This window comes from Hyla sarda, chromosome 6 (genome assembly GCF_029499605.1).
Source record: "Hyla sarda isolate aHylSar1 chromosome 6, aHylSar1.hap1, whole genome shotgun sequence".
NCBI classification, from domain to species: Eukaryota; Metazoa; Chordata; class Amphibia; order Anura; family Hylidae; genus Hyla; species Hyla sarda.
In genome coordinates, this window is record NC_079194.1 from 160732171 (window position 1) to 160744477 (window position 12307).

Sequence of the window (12307 nt, forward strand, 5' to 3'; positions counted from 1 at the left end):
ATGGAGCTGGGTATTTCAGGAGCACAGAGTATTTCAGAAGATGATTTTGCTCCTTTTATTGAAGGCCCCTGTTCGTTTCTGTGAGGATGTTAGTGGGCCACATAGAACAGGGAAGTGTTATGATGTTAGGAGGGGAATAGGGAGCTGATTACTGATGTAAGGTACCTAAGACACAGAGTAAAAAAAAAACTTTAATATAGTGTTCCTTGTGTAATTAGCAGACACTTTCCCATTCACTTGTTTTCAAAAGTATCAACATAACTATGTTTAAAATGTAATAGAAAAAACAGCCACTAGGTGGCTCTGTTCTGTTCCCTGCCACAATTAACACAGTGAGTTTGGTCTCCTCCCAGCCTGGCAGGAGACCAAACTTAGGAAGTGTTTTTCTGCACTGAGTTTGATTGACAGCTGCATAGAGCCTCACTGAAAGCTGATTATAGCCTCATTGACAGCTTCAAAGAGCCTCACTGAAACATGCATAGAGCCTCACTGAAAGATGCACAGACTGAAGGCTGCACAGAGCCTTGCTAAAACGAGCATAGAACCTCACTGAAAGCTGCACAGAGCTTGATGTCTTCTATTAATCACAGCACTGCAATGATGTGAGGGCGGATGTGGTCCCCCAGAAGGCTTCAGTGATATCATGCCTGTTGGGAAACGCCCACTTTCTCATGCTGGGAGATTGCACTATGTGAGAAAGAATAAAGGTATGATACAGAACTTTTTAAAGCTCTGAATATTTTTTTTTTAAGGGTGGAAGTGGTGTTAGGAGTAGTTAGGGAACATAGCCTGAGTTAGTTTAGAAAAGTTTATTTGGTGACAGGTAATTTTTAAGGAAGGAGGTATAAGCTTATCTTTTCAGAAACAGATCTCCGCTCTGCACTTCTTATAGGGAATACAGCATACAATGTACTATAATGCATAACCATCTGTTCCTAACACTTAACATTAAGTCCCTTTTACACAGGGCGATTATTGGATAAATGAACACCCATAAGAACAATTATTCCTGATTATTACCCCATGTTATAGGCCCAGCGATCAGAAGACAAATAAGAAAAGTTTATGTGGCAATAAAAATTGATGACTGTCAGCAGTACATACCCTGCTGGGCAAAAGATCCAGCGATCATTTGTGCGACCGTTCACTCCCAACAATCTGACCAATGAAAGGTCCAATATGGATATAGTTGATTGGTGATTGTTATAATCTGCCCGTGTAAAAGGAGACTTCATTATGTGTTTGTTTCTTTTATCAACTATCACAATAATCAGATACACAGACCTGATAGGCTAGTATATGCATAATATTTTGCTTCTTAAGTAAGAAAAAAAAGAAAAAGGCCAGAAAACATACAAACACATACATACGTAAGTCTCTAGTAGAAATCTGTAGTCAGGATAATAACCTTTTACCTAAGATGCCTCCGTGCCCTTTGTATCTCATACATTGTTAACAAGACGTAATGAACCATCAATACATTACATGTTACAGTTTTTGTCTTACATTTACCTCCATGGATCCTACAGTCCCTTTCCCAGTGCTTGTTTGGCATAATTTCTGTGTGAGGTTGTAAATGGCAGCAAGTAATGACTGTAGTTAACACATTGTTAAGATAAGTGATAATTCACACCTAGGGTGACTCAGTCCTTTAACTCTGCCATGCTATTGGGGAAATAAGATCAAGGGCCAAATCTGTGCTCAGAGGGAATGCTTTGTCTTTAAAATAAATGAGCAGGGTGATGGCGCCAACTTGAAGGGATGCATAAAAGAGAAGCGAGTTAATGTAGCAAGGTAATGTAAGACCTGCTGTACGAGGGCGATACAATATAAAGATATATTACATTAGTCATCATCTGGCATTTCCTGACAATTTAATGTGGTTGTATCAGATTAGAAAAACCTGGTTACTTTCTTCTAGATACAGCACCACTCTTGGGCTGGACCTGGCAGTGCAGCTGATCCTCATTCAAGTGAAAAGAGCTGAGCTTCAATACTAGGCACAACCCATGAACAAGTGGGATGTGTTTTTGAAAGAAAGTATCTGTCTAATTCTTTTCTACCAGGTACTCTAATTCTACTTCTCCTCTCCAGACAATTTTAGACTTAAAGGAGTTCTCTAAGCTAAAACTTTTAACCCCCGCTGTGCCCGGGCTGTAAAACTATACATAATAAACTTTCACTTACCTGCCTACGATCCCCCGTTGTTCCAGTATCGCCTCCCCGTTCTCCGGTCCCGGTCTCTTCCACTTCCTGCGGGTCAGTGACTTCACTCTGCGCTCAGCCTATCAGCGGCTGCAGCAATGTCCCGTCGTGGCCGCTGATAGGCTGAGCGCAGAGTGAAGTCACCGACCCGCAGAAAGAGGAAGCTAACAGGGACCGGAGCACGAGCAGCGATATCGGAACAACGGGGGATCGTAGGCAGGTAAGTGAAAGTTTATTATGAATAGTTTTACAGCCCGGGCACAGCGGGGGATAAAAGATTTCAGTTGGAGAACTCCTTTAAAGGGGTATTCCCTGGAATAATTTTTTTTTTTTAAATCAACTGGTGCCAGTAAGTTAAACAGATTTGTAAATTACTTCTATTTAAAAATCTTAAAGGAAAACTGTCAGCTTTCCCCCCCCACACTAACCAGTGGTACTGGCTGGTAGTGTTGGGGACGCTGATCAGTTTGATGCATACCATGCCCGGATCCGCCGCGCTGTTTGCCCATTATCTTCTTTCTTCTTGATATGCAAATTAGTTGCTAACTGGCATGGGCGGGGTTACACTGCCTTCATCTGGCACTGTGACGTAACCACCGCCCAGCCCGCAGCACCGCCCGGCTTATGAATATTCATGTTCTCCCTCATCATCTCCCTCTCCTCTCTGCTGATTTCAGGACTCCACTGCACATGTGCTGGCTTCCTGTCTACACCCGGAAGCTGCTTCAGCGCAGTGGAGTCCTGAAATCAGCGGGGAGGAGAGGGAGAGGATGAGGGAGAACATGAATATTCATAAGCCGGGTGGTGCTGCGGGCCGGGCGGCGGTTACGTCACAGTGCCAGATGAAGGCAGTAACCCCGTACCAGTTAGCAGCTAACGGCCCGGTGGATACGGGCATGGTATGCATCAAATTGATCAGCGTCCCCCGCACTACCAGCCAGTACTGCTGGTTAGTGCGGGGTGGGGGGAGCAAGCTGACAGTTTCCCCTTAATCTTTCCAGTACTTAATAGCTGCTGTATGCTCCACAGGAAATTCTTTTCTTTTTGAATTTCCTTTCTGTTTGACACACAGTGCTCTCTGCTGAAACCTCTGTACATTTTAGGAACTGTCTGGAGCAAGATAGGTTTGCTATGGGGATTTGCTTCTAAAATGGACAGAAAGTGTCAGCAGTGAGCACTGCGGTCAGACAGAAAGGAAATTCAAAATGAAAAGAACTTCCTGTGGAGCATACAGCAGCTGATAAATACTGGAAGAATTAAGATTTTTAAATAGAAGTAATTTACAAATCTGTTTAACTTTCTGGCACCAGCTGATTAAAAAAATGTTTTGCAGGGGAGTGCCCCTTTAAAAAAGTACTCCGGTTTTGAAAAACAAATTAGTATCTAATGGCAGCAAGTAATGCTGGTAAAATATATAGTAAGATATGGCTTCCTCTTGCAATAACTGCTCATTGTGAAGAGTTAAAGAAGCTTAATGCAGACCAATCAGTTGATTCTAATTCCATAAACTCCCAAAGTGTACAAGGTAACAGGTGGCCATGAACACAGGGGCCATACACCTTCAATAGCTGTTAGCTGAACAACAGCTATCTTCCCATACACATCAGTAGGAGAGTACATTCACATGGGAAGCAGACCTGAGCAAACCTCATTGAAGTCAACAAATTCTGCTGCGGATTTCCTGCTAAACTCGTAGCGGAAAACTTGCAGAAGATTTCCCCCATGTGACCATACCCAGCGTAAGGAGGGGACAACCATTGTCCAGTAGTTGAAATGCAAAATACCCAGTTCTTCTCTCCCCCATATATTTTAGGGGGGGAAAGAAGGGAGCTGGTGTTGCCTTAAAGGGGTACTCCGGTGGAAAACTTTTTTTCTTTAAATCAACTGGTGCCAGAAAGTTAAACAGATTTGTAAATTACTTAAAAAATCTTAATCCTTCCAGTACTTATTAGATGCTGAATACTAGAGAGAAAATTATTTTCTTTTTGTAACACAGAGCTTTCTGCTGACATCTCTGTCCATTTTAGGAATTGTCCAGAGCAACATATGTTTGCTATGGGGATTTTCTCCTACTCTGGACAGTTCTTAAAATGAAACCTGTGGAAAAAGAAAAATGGGGAGAGGGCTGCGCCTCATGTATTACCCCAATCAGGGACTAGGGGAGCCACGAATCTATAAAATGGCTGCTCACCAGATATATGTAGAAATAGGCATATCACCCCTTAGGGTTGCTCAGTGGAAGCGAACTGCACGGCCCAGGGTCCAGCGGGAGAGGAGGAAATCTTCTCCCGTACGATCAAGAAGAAATGAAGAGAAAAAAACGGAACCTTGTCTAGGTGCTGTTCGCAGATACAGATTAATGATACACAAATATGTATGTGAAGTAAAGTGCCCGGAGGCACTATGTTTATTAATAGAGCTTCCAATGACGCGTTTCGGAGGGTATTTCCTCCTTCCTCAGATTGGCATGAGGAAGGAGGATATACCCTCCGAAACACGTAATTGGAAGCTCTATTAATAAACATAGTGCCTCCGGGCACTTTACTTTCCATACATATTTGTGTATCATTAACCTGGATCTGCGAACAGCGCTTAGACAAGGTTCAGTTTTTTTCTCTTAATTAGTTCTTAAAATGGACAGAGATGTCAGCAGAGAGCACTGTGCTCGTGTTTCAGCAGAGAGCTCTGTGTTCCAAAAAGAAAATAATTTCCTCTGTAGTATTCAGCAGCTAATAAGTACTGGAAGGATTGAGATTTTTTAATAGAAGAAATTTACAAATATGTTTAACTTTCTGGCACCAGTTGATTAAAAAAAAGTTTTCCACCGGAGTACCCCTTTAACATGACACTGACACATGACACTTACAGGTCCTTGATGTACCAAGGAGGTTTCCGACTTCTTTGACAGGCCCTTTATTATTTTAGATGTATTTTAGAAAAGACAGAAGAATCTGTGTCTCATATATCAGGAGGGTACACAAACATTGTAGAGAACATATGTAGCAGATATGCTGCAAATTTTTTGCAGGTTTTCCAATTAAAGGAGAACTCCATCTACTTTACTCCAGTTTGTCCCGTGGTGTCTCTGGTGTCCTGCTCTGGTTCCCCGATGCGATTGTCTTCCTGAGCTGCATTGTGACTGTCATCCATTGAAGAACATGGGTCCAGTGTCATACTGCAGCTTAGCAAATCTATGGGTGCAAAGATGTCCCACCTCAACAAGCGATTTCCTGAGCTATGTAATGACACATTGGGCACTGGTACTTCCCGGGCCCGACACATCATGCTGCAGTTCAGGAACACAATCGCACCAGGGAAACAGAGCAGGACGCCAGAGGCACCAGGGAGCACTGTAGGTATGTAAATGTTTATTTTTTAGATCCCCCACACAATTACCATAGTTTAAAAAAAACAAAACTAAAACTCCCACCAGAGTTCTCCTTTAAGTTCAACTAGGAAAGTCAAAATCTGCAACAAATCTGCAGCATATCTCCCATATGTGAAAACATACCCATAAAGTGTAATTCTATTTTAATTAACATGTCACTAACATTTAAATCTACATGAACAGGAGAGTAACTCTGCAGTTCCATTACATTAGCCATTTTGTAGTGATTTTAAGCTGCTGTACTATTTTAAGCTACCTCCATTATTTTAAATAGGGGATCACTAAATTCTACCGGTTGCTCTTAGAAACAGAATCTTATACTCATCAGTACATGATACATATGGAAGCAAAAGCAATGTTGCACTTGATTTTTTATTATTTTTATTTATTTATTTAAAGCAACCTAACCAAGAAATTGTTGCTGGCGGCACAGATTTAGAGATCTGGATAATAAAAGTAACGCCTCACCATAATTTACCATTTCATCTCGTGTCTTTCACTGAATCTATTTTTAATCTCTTCTATGATTTGTTTATGTGAAACTGTTCTGAATAACAAAAGGCATTTCTAGGAAAAGAATAAGAAAAAAGAAGTCATTCTGGCAAGTGGTCCCTTCAATGTTTAAATGTATCAGTTTTTCACAGGAAAAGTGTGGTCAGGAATCCATTCCATCATTTATAATCATAAAAAACCCACAAGAGCTTCCTTGAAAATATGCAAATAAAATATGCAACAGGATATGATATTCGCTTACCAGATGTTTAGTCTTTGCCTTTGAAGTTTCCCTTTTAATCTTTTCTTGTAATATATATTAAATAGATATAGTCATTTTATGGCATGCATTGTGTGAGTGTTCAGCTTCCATGCTATCCTTTTTTTTTTTGGCTGCTCAAATTAAAAATCTTGCATATTTTTGGTTAATCTGTGCACGACCCTTCTTTGCCATTACAACAGCACAAATACTTCTGGCACTACATTTGTATTTTATCCTAAAACAGCACCACTGTTGTCCACAGGCTGTGCGTGGTATTGCTGATTAGCCTGTACTTAAATCTTCTTCATGCTGGCTGAACCACAGGCAACATGAAACAAGCGAAGGCTTCTCCTCTATAACCTGCCATAAGTTACCATGTAATGCTACAGTTTTTAAGTAGGCTTTCCCCTCCTTGCTGGGCTTAAAGGGGTACTCCACTGCCCCAGCGTCCGAAACATTTAGTTCAGAACGCTGGATGCGGGCGGTAGTAACATCTTGGCCATGCCCGTTGTGACGTCAATGCAAGTCTATGGGAGGGGGCGTGGCAGATGTCACACCTCCTCCCATAGACTTGCATTGTGGGGGTGTGGCGTAATGTCATAAGGGGCGTGGCCGTGATGTCAGGACCCCCGCAGCCCGCACCCAGCAATGTTCCGGATGCTAGGGCAGTGGAGTACCCCTTTAATTGAGAGGTCTCTCCCTTTTTGTACATAGGGAGAGATATGTCAGTCAATGTCAAAGGGGATGGACATTATTAGTAAAAAAGCCACCCTCCTTGACTTTTTGTTCCACTGTGGTGTAGCAAAGTGGTATTACATGTCTCAGAAGACATCTTGCTGCCCATTGTTTTGAGCATGCAAAACACAGAGATAAGGTACAGGCACTGAAGGCTCCTGATCCATGCTAGGGTATGTTCACATGGGCACAAAATGCATACTGTAATGTGCGGCAGCTCAAGGTGGAAGCTTCAGCAAAGTACCATGCTAAGAAAAAGCCAATTGGAGTAGGGTTACACAGTGCGTTTTATGCCTATGTGAATGCACCCTTACTGGTATCTGCTAGTGGTGGCTAATCAACAGGCACATTGGCCCCAAAAAGGAGCTAAAGAGTAAGGGCAGGATTTAACAAAATAGAAAATATTATCTTGCATGTACAATATGATGGTACAAATCACTAATATAACCACTAATAGAATAATAAAAAAAAAGTACAATACATTGCTATAAGTGCCTGAATCTCTTTTAAATGGTACCTGTCTCCATCAATAAAATTGTGTTACTTTGTGTTAAAGTAACCCCGAAAAGTTTTGCCTTCTTGTCCTAGTCCAGCTAGCAGATTGTCTCCTGCAGCGGCCTGGCAGAGGCAAAAGTCAGAAAAAGGAGGTGGGACCTCCGCTCAGCACAGTGTATAGAGTATAGAGCTAAATATTTCAGCCCCCTTTCCCTTTGAGCTGAGCAAGACTGTAGAGCAGCGTTTCCCAACCAGGGTGCCTCCAGCTGTTGCTAAACTACAACTCCGAGCAAGCCTGGACAGACAAAAGCTGGGAATTGTAGTTTTGCAACAGATGGCAGATGGCATCCTGGTTGGGAAACACTGCTGCAGAATCATGATGCCTTCAGTACATAGCGCTTAACATTGTGCTGGATATTTCTGCTCCTTTTGCAGCTGCTGGGAAGAGCTCAGAGACTGTACAGGTCAGTTCGAGTTCAGAGCTGAGGAAGGGGGTGTGCGGTCTCAGCCAAGCACAGCCCATCACACACTGAACTGCTCTGGGCTTTGTGTAGCAGAGTGAGAGAGGAATTTCTCCCCTGCAGATGATGTCATGCCTGCTGGGTAATGCCCCTTCCTAGTCTGTGAGCCTGACAGAGACTGAGCAGAATATACAGCATAATATCAAGGTAGAAAACAAAACAAAAAAAAAAAAGTAAAGGCAGGTGGTGGTTAATTATGATGGGGGAGTGGACTGAGAGGATAAAAAAAATCATCATGACAGGTACTTTTTAAACAGGGTGAGAATTAGGGGTGGAGAGCCCATGTTTCTGCCCGGTCCATCTGGTTTCCAAGAATTAGGGGTGTCTGCACATTTTTTTCCAGTTTGCCAGCAGTGGTTTTACCCACAAAAACTATGCAAACATTAGCGATGATCTTGAATCTGTGACTATATGTGGTATAACTGCATTGTGCTTGTACGGTGGTCATTATGTGTAGCTTTACCCTAAGTGAGTGAGAACACTAGGTATTTGAGTGTTTACACATACGATTGGCCTTGGCTGTCTGGACAAGTGAGCTATGGTTCAGGCAAGTATCAAGTGAGTAGTAAGGTAGTTCCCAGTATTGAGGGGTTATCCAGGAGGATCTACCTTCAGCCAACCCTTCTTTTGTTGATCTACCTGTCCAGAAGACTGCCGATGTTTGCCCTGTGTGATAGGTACAAATCTTTACATCATCACGTAAAAGTAATAACTCCATATTGTTAGAAGGGTCCCCCTATTAACAAGCTGTCTGGCTGTTGTGACCCCTACAAATCAGCTGCAATCTGTGGGGGGACTCATCAACAAGTGCTCAATTTCCTTGCATTGCCACTATAGGGGAAGTAATGTATTACAAAGTACTCAGTGAAATCAATAGGCTATAGGTCTACTTTATGGAGATGCTGTGTCCTCGAGAACTAGAGATGCTCTTTGTATCTGCTCTCCACTATGGCTAATAGATGAGGGCCTTAAATAGCTGGACAACCCCACCATAAATGCAGAATATCCTATTAGGGTATTAGAAATCAGAAAACCCCATTAAACCTAAAATTGTAGTGTTCCTCAGACCTCATCCGTCTTGGTTACTCACTATCTTTCCTTGAAGACTTGTCTAAGAATATCCTTTCCTTCTAAAGTCTTGTCTGGATAGCAAGCTCTAATATCTTTATCATCCTTCACCCGCAAAGGATAGAGCATGCATTTACCTCTATGCAGGAGATATCCTTACCTCAACAACTCAACTGCATGCTTGGTTTAAGGGCAGACAGTCTGATGAAGACACTGGGCTTCTTGGACCAGGCAGAGCTTTTCAACAGGGGCCGTCAATCTTCCTTTTCTTCTCCTGAAAGAATAGAAAACACAATACAATGTCACAAAAATGTATAAAAATTTGCCAAATTGCAGAAGCACTGGCAGAGGTCAAAGAAAATCAGCGGAAAAGGTTAAAGATGAAATAAAACCCGGCAGCTATGAATGAAAATCTATCCCAGAGCAAGGCCACCGGTGACGTTCTTCAGACGGGAAGCCAAACACTCGGTGGCAGTGGGATCCTTCATTCTCATCAGATCAATACAAGCTTATATTTAAAAAGATTCCAAGCAGCTGCCATCTCTTGACAACCTGCATTTTGTGCTTTCGTTACTTGTGTGAGATCAGGGCAAGGACTGCAGGAAGATGCAGCTTTTAATACCATTTACACCTGAAGACACAATTCCATTAAGAGGCCTTGTTTTGTTAAAGGGACACGGATTGATATTATTTTATTGGCATTTGTTGCTAAGTCTCTTTGTCCTTCTGTGACTCTCAGGGCAGCCAGCACCTTCTTTTTTTAAGATTTTTCTAAGACCCTTATATAATGCATTTAGAATCTTACAGATTTCAACCCACCCTACACCATAGAAAGTGAAGCTCGCAGCTAAAAACCAGTCACCACTCTAATCATCTGTACAACAATATTTGGTATCAGGCATCCTAAATAGATTATCACCAGTCCATCTGTGTCATTATTGATTTATAAGGGCTTTAAGCTGCTTTAAAATGGAAGTTCTCCCGCTAAGGGGCTCCATGTATATAAATCACAGCCGTACTCAAATATAACAGACATCACTCAACATATTGTTTCCCTGGCACCCCCCCCCCCTCCTTTCCCCTTCCCTTCTTTCTTTTTAAACCATAGCAAGAAAGCGGAAAATGATAAATTGTTTCTAATATACTGATCTAAACTGATATGCAAATGGCGGGTGTATTTTTTAATATATTACTTGAGAGGGAAAGAAAAAAAAAGCATCATTAACATATGAATGCTATATGCAAATGCGAGTGACAGAGCAGATGTTGATGAATGTAATTGACCTATATGTGAATTGCATTAGAAGCCTTAACGCTATTAATTCACTACCCCAGAAACTCGATATTGTCCAAAAACTAAATTCTGTGAAACCGTATACTGGAAGTGATTTTGACAGAGATCCAGGGACACTGGAAGAAGGTCACCGTCCGTCATCAACGCGCTTGTCATTTGCATTCTTGTTTCCGAGATGACATCATCATGTGACCGTGGGTATTGATCATTTAATAGCATTCTGAAAACATGATTTTTTTTTTTTGGGGGGGGCAGCATATCTTTTGTATCAAACACCCCCCCATCCTTATTTATTTTTAACTTGTCATAAATAGAGTCTAATGCATGAGGCTGCCATTTCTGTTTATATTTAAGAGCCCCCATCTTGTAGCCTTTTGTCCACAGAGCACCCTGTATATGATAATGTATTATTGCCCTCTATGTTTCAGCCAGTCAGCTGAAACGTCCCCCCCCCCCCCTACCCAATTCCCAGTCTTGCAGGATAAGTGTGAAGCACTATTGTGTATATATAGCCGGCTAACAACTATGACACATAGTAATAAGAACATACTTAATAAATTACTGCTTTCAGGTCTAGCAAGCTGACATTTCTCTGCAAGGGACAATTTTATATTTGTGGCACTGAACAAAATTGCTTCATAGGAAGGCAGTGTGGATTAGCATAAAAATTAACACTTAAATTTCAGCTTATTTTCCACCCTCTCTTCCTGCCACAACAATCAATTTCCCTTATAAATCTGATTAGATTTTACGATGCTTGTTATTCAAAGCATGTCTCGGCACAGCATTCACAGGCACCAATACTATTTGTTTAAATAGGAAAAAAAAAAAAGGCAGAAAAAAATGTATAGGTATTTTTTTTTATTACCCATTCCTCCACACTTCCCTTTTCTCATATTGTAACATCAGTAATTGATTGCACACATTAATTAACATGTAAGGTAGAATTGCTGCATTATGCATGATTTATTTTTTCATATCTTGTTGGTTCCTTTGCTCGCTGCCCTTGTATCGAGGACACTGGGCTCAGTTCGGGTCCAAGCACAAATGCCAATGTTCGTTCACCTAAAAGTTATTAATGTCAGATACGAAATGAGATTTTTTTTTATTTTTTTTTACTTCACCTCCCTTTACTAATCCACCAAAGCTGTTAGGAGTAAGGAAGGCTTAAATACAACACTGTGAAATGATATAGAGCAGGAGCTGATAATATGTAAATATGTTTATTAAAACGCAGTTTAAAAACAGGCTGAGGGAACCTGGCATGGTCAGAAAAACACTATTAAGAAGAGTATAAAGAATGACAGTAAAAGTTCGGTGTCCATCAGCCGCTACAATTGCAGATATGCCAGGACGCCATTTTGATTGCAAACATATTCTCGTTTAGCAAGCACACAAATTTAAACATTAAGAAACATTATAGACTTCAATTAGGATTCCAAATTCATTATGGAAAGGTCTTGCAGAGCCAGGTCATGTTTACTAAGGAATGCAGAATTACTTCTAGAAGGTGTTGGTTTTAGATTTTTCTATGTGTTGCCCCGTTTGGATTGGCCCCAGTGACATGCATAGAGGAGACATTTGGCCAGACAGGTCACAAGGGTCTTCTGTTTGTTTCCATGACCCTTGTCCTGATTCCCTGCATCTTTTGGCCAACAATGAACTTTCCTACAGGTATCACCAGTTAATAGTGAATGGGATGGGTCCAACCAGGACTGGGCCTCCACTCTCAATGGACCCCACACAGTAGGTTCTTCTTGGGAATAGCCACATTTACCCTTTTTTCCTCTCTGTGTAAATACTGGGACCATCTGTTGCTGTTTTAAGGTACTCATACACATGAGATT

General features: G+C 41.5%; 1 protein-coding gene across 12 annotated transcripts in view; it reads right to left on the bottom strand.

Moving 5' to 3' along the window:
- ZNF536 (zinc finger protein 536) overlaps nt 1–12307 on the bottom strand; it is a 723850-nt gene that overhangs the window by 489613 nt on the left and 221930 nt on the right. For all 12 annotated transcript variants that reach the window (XM_056525667.1, XM_056525658.1, XM_056525662.1 and 9 more), the window contains one exon: nt 9327–9440. The gene's annotated coding sequence lies outside the window, so the exon portion shown is untranslated. The remainder of the gene's footprint in view (nt 1–9326; nt 9441–12307) is intronic.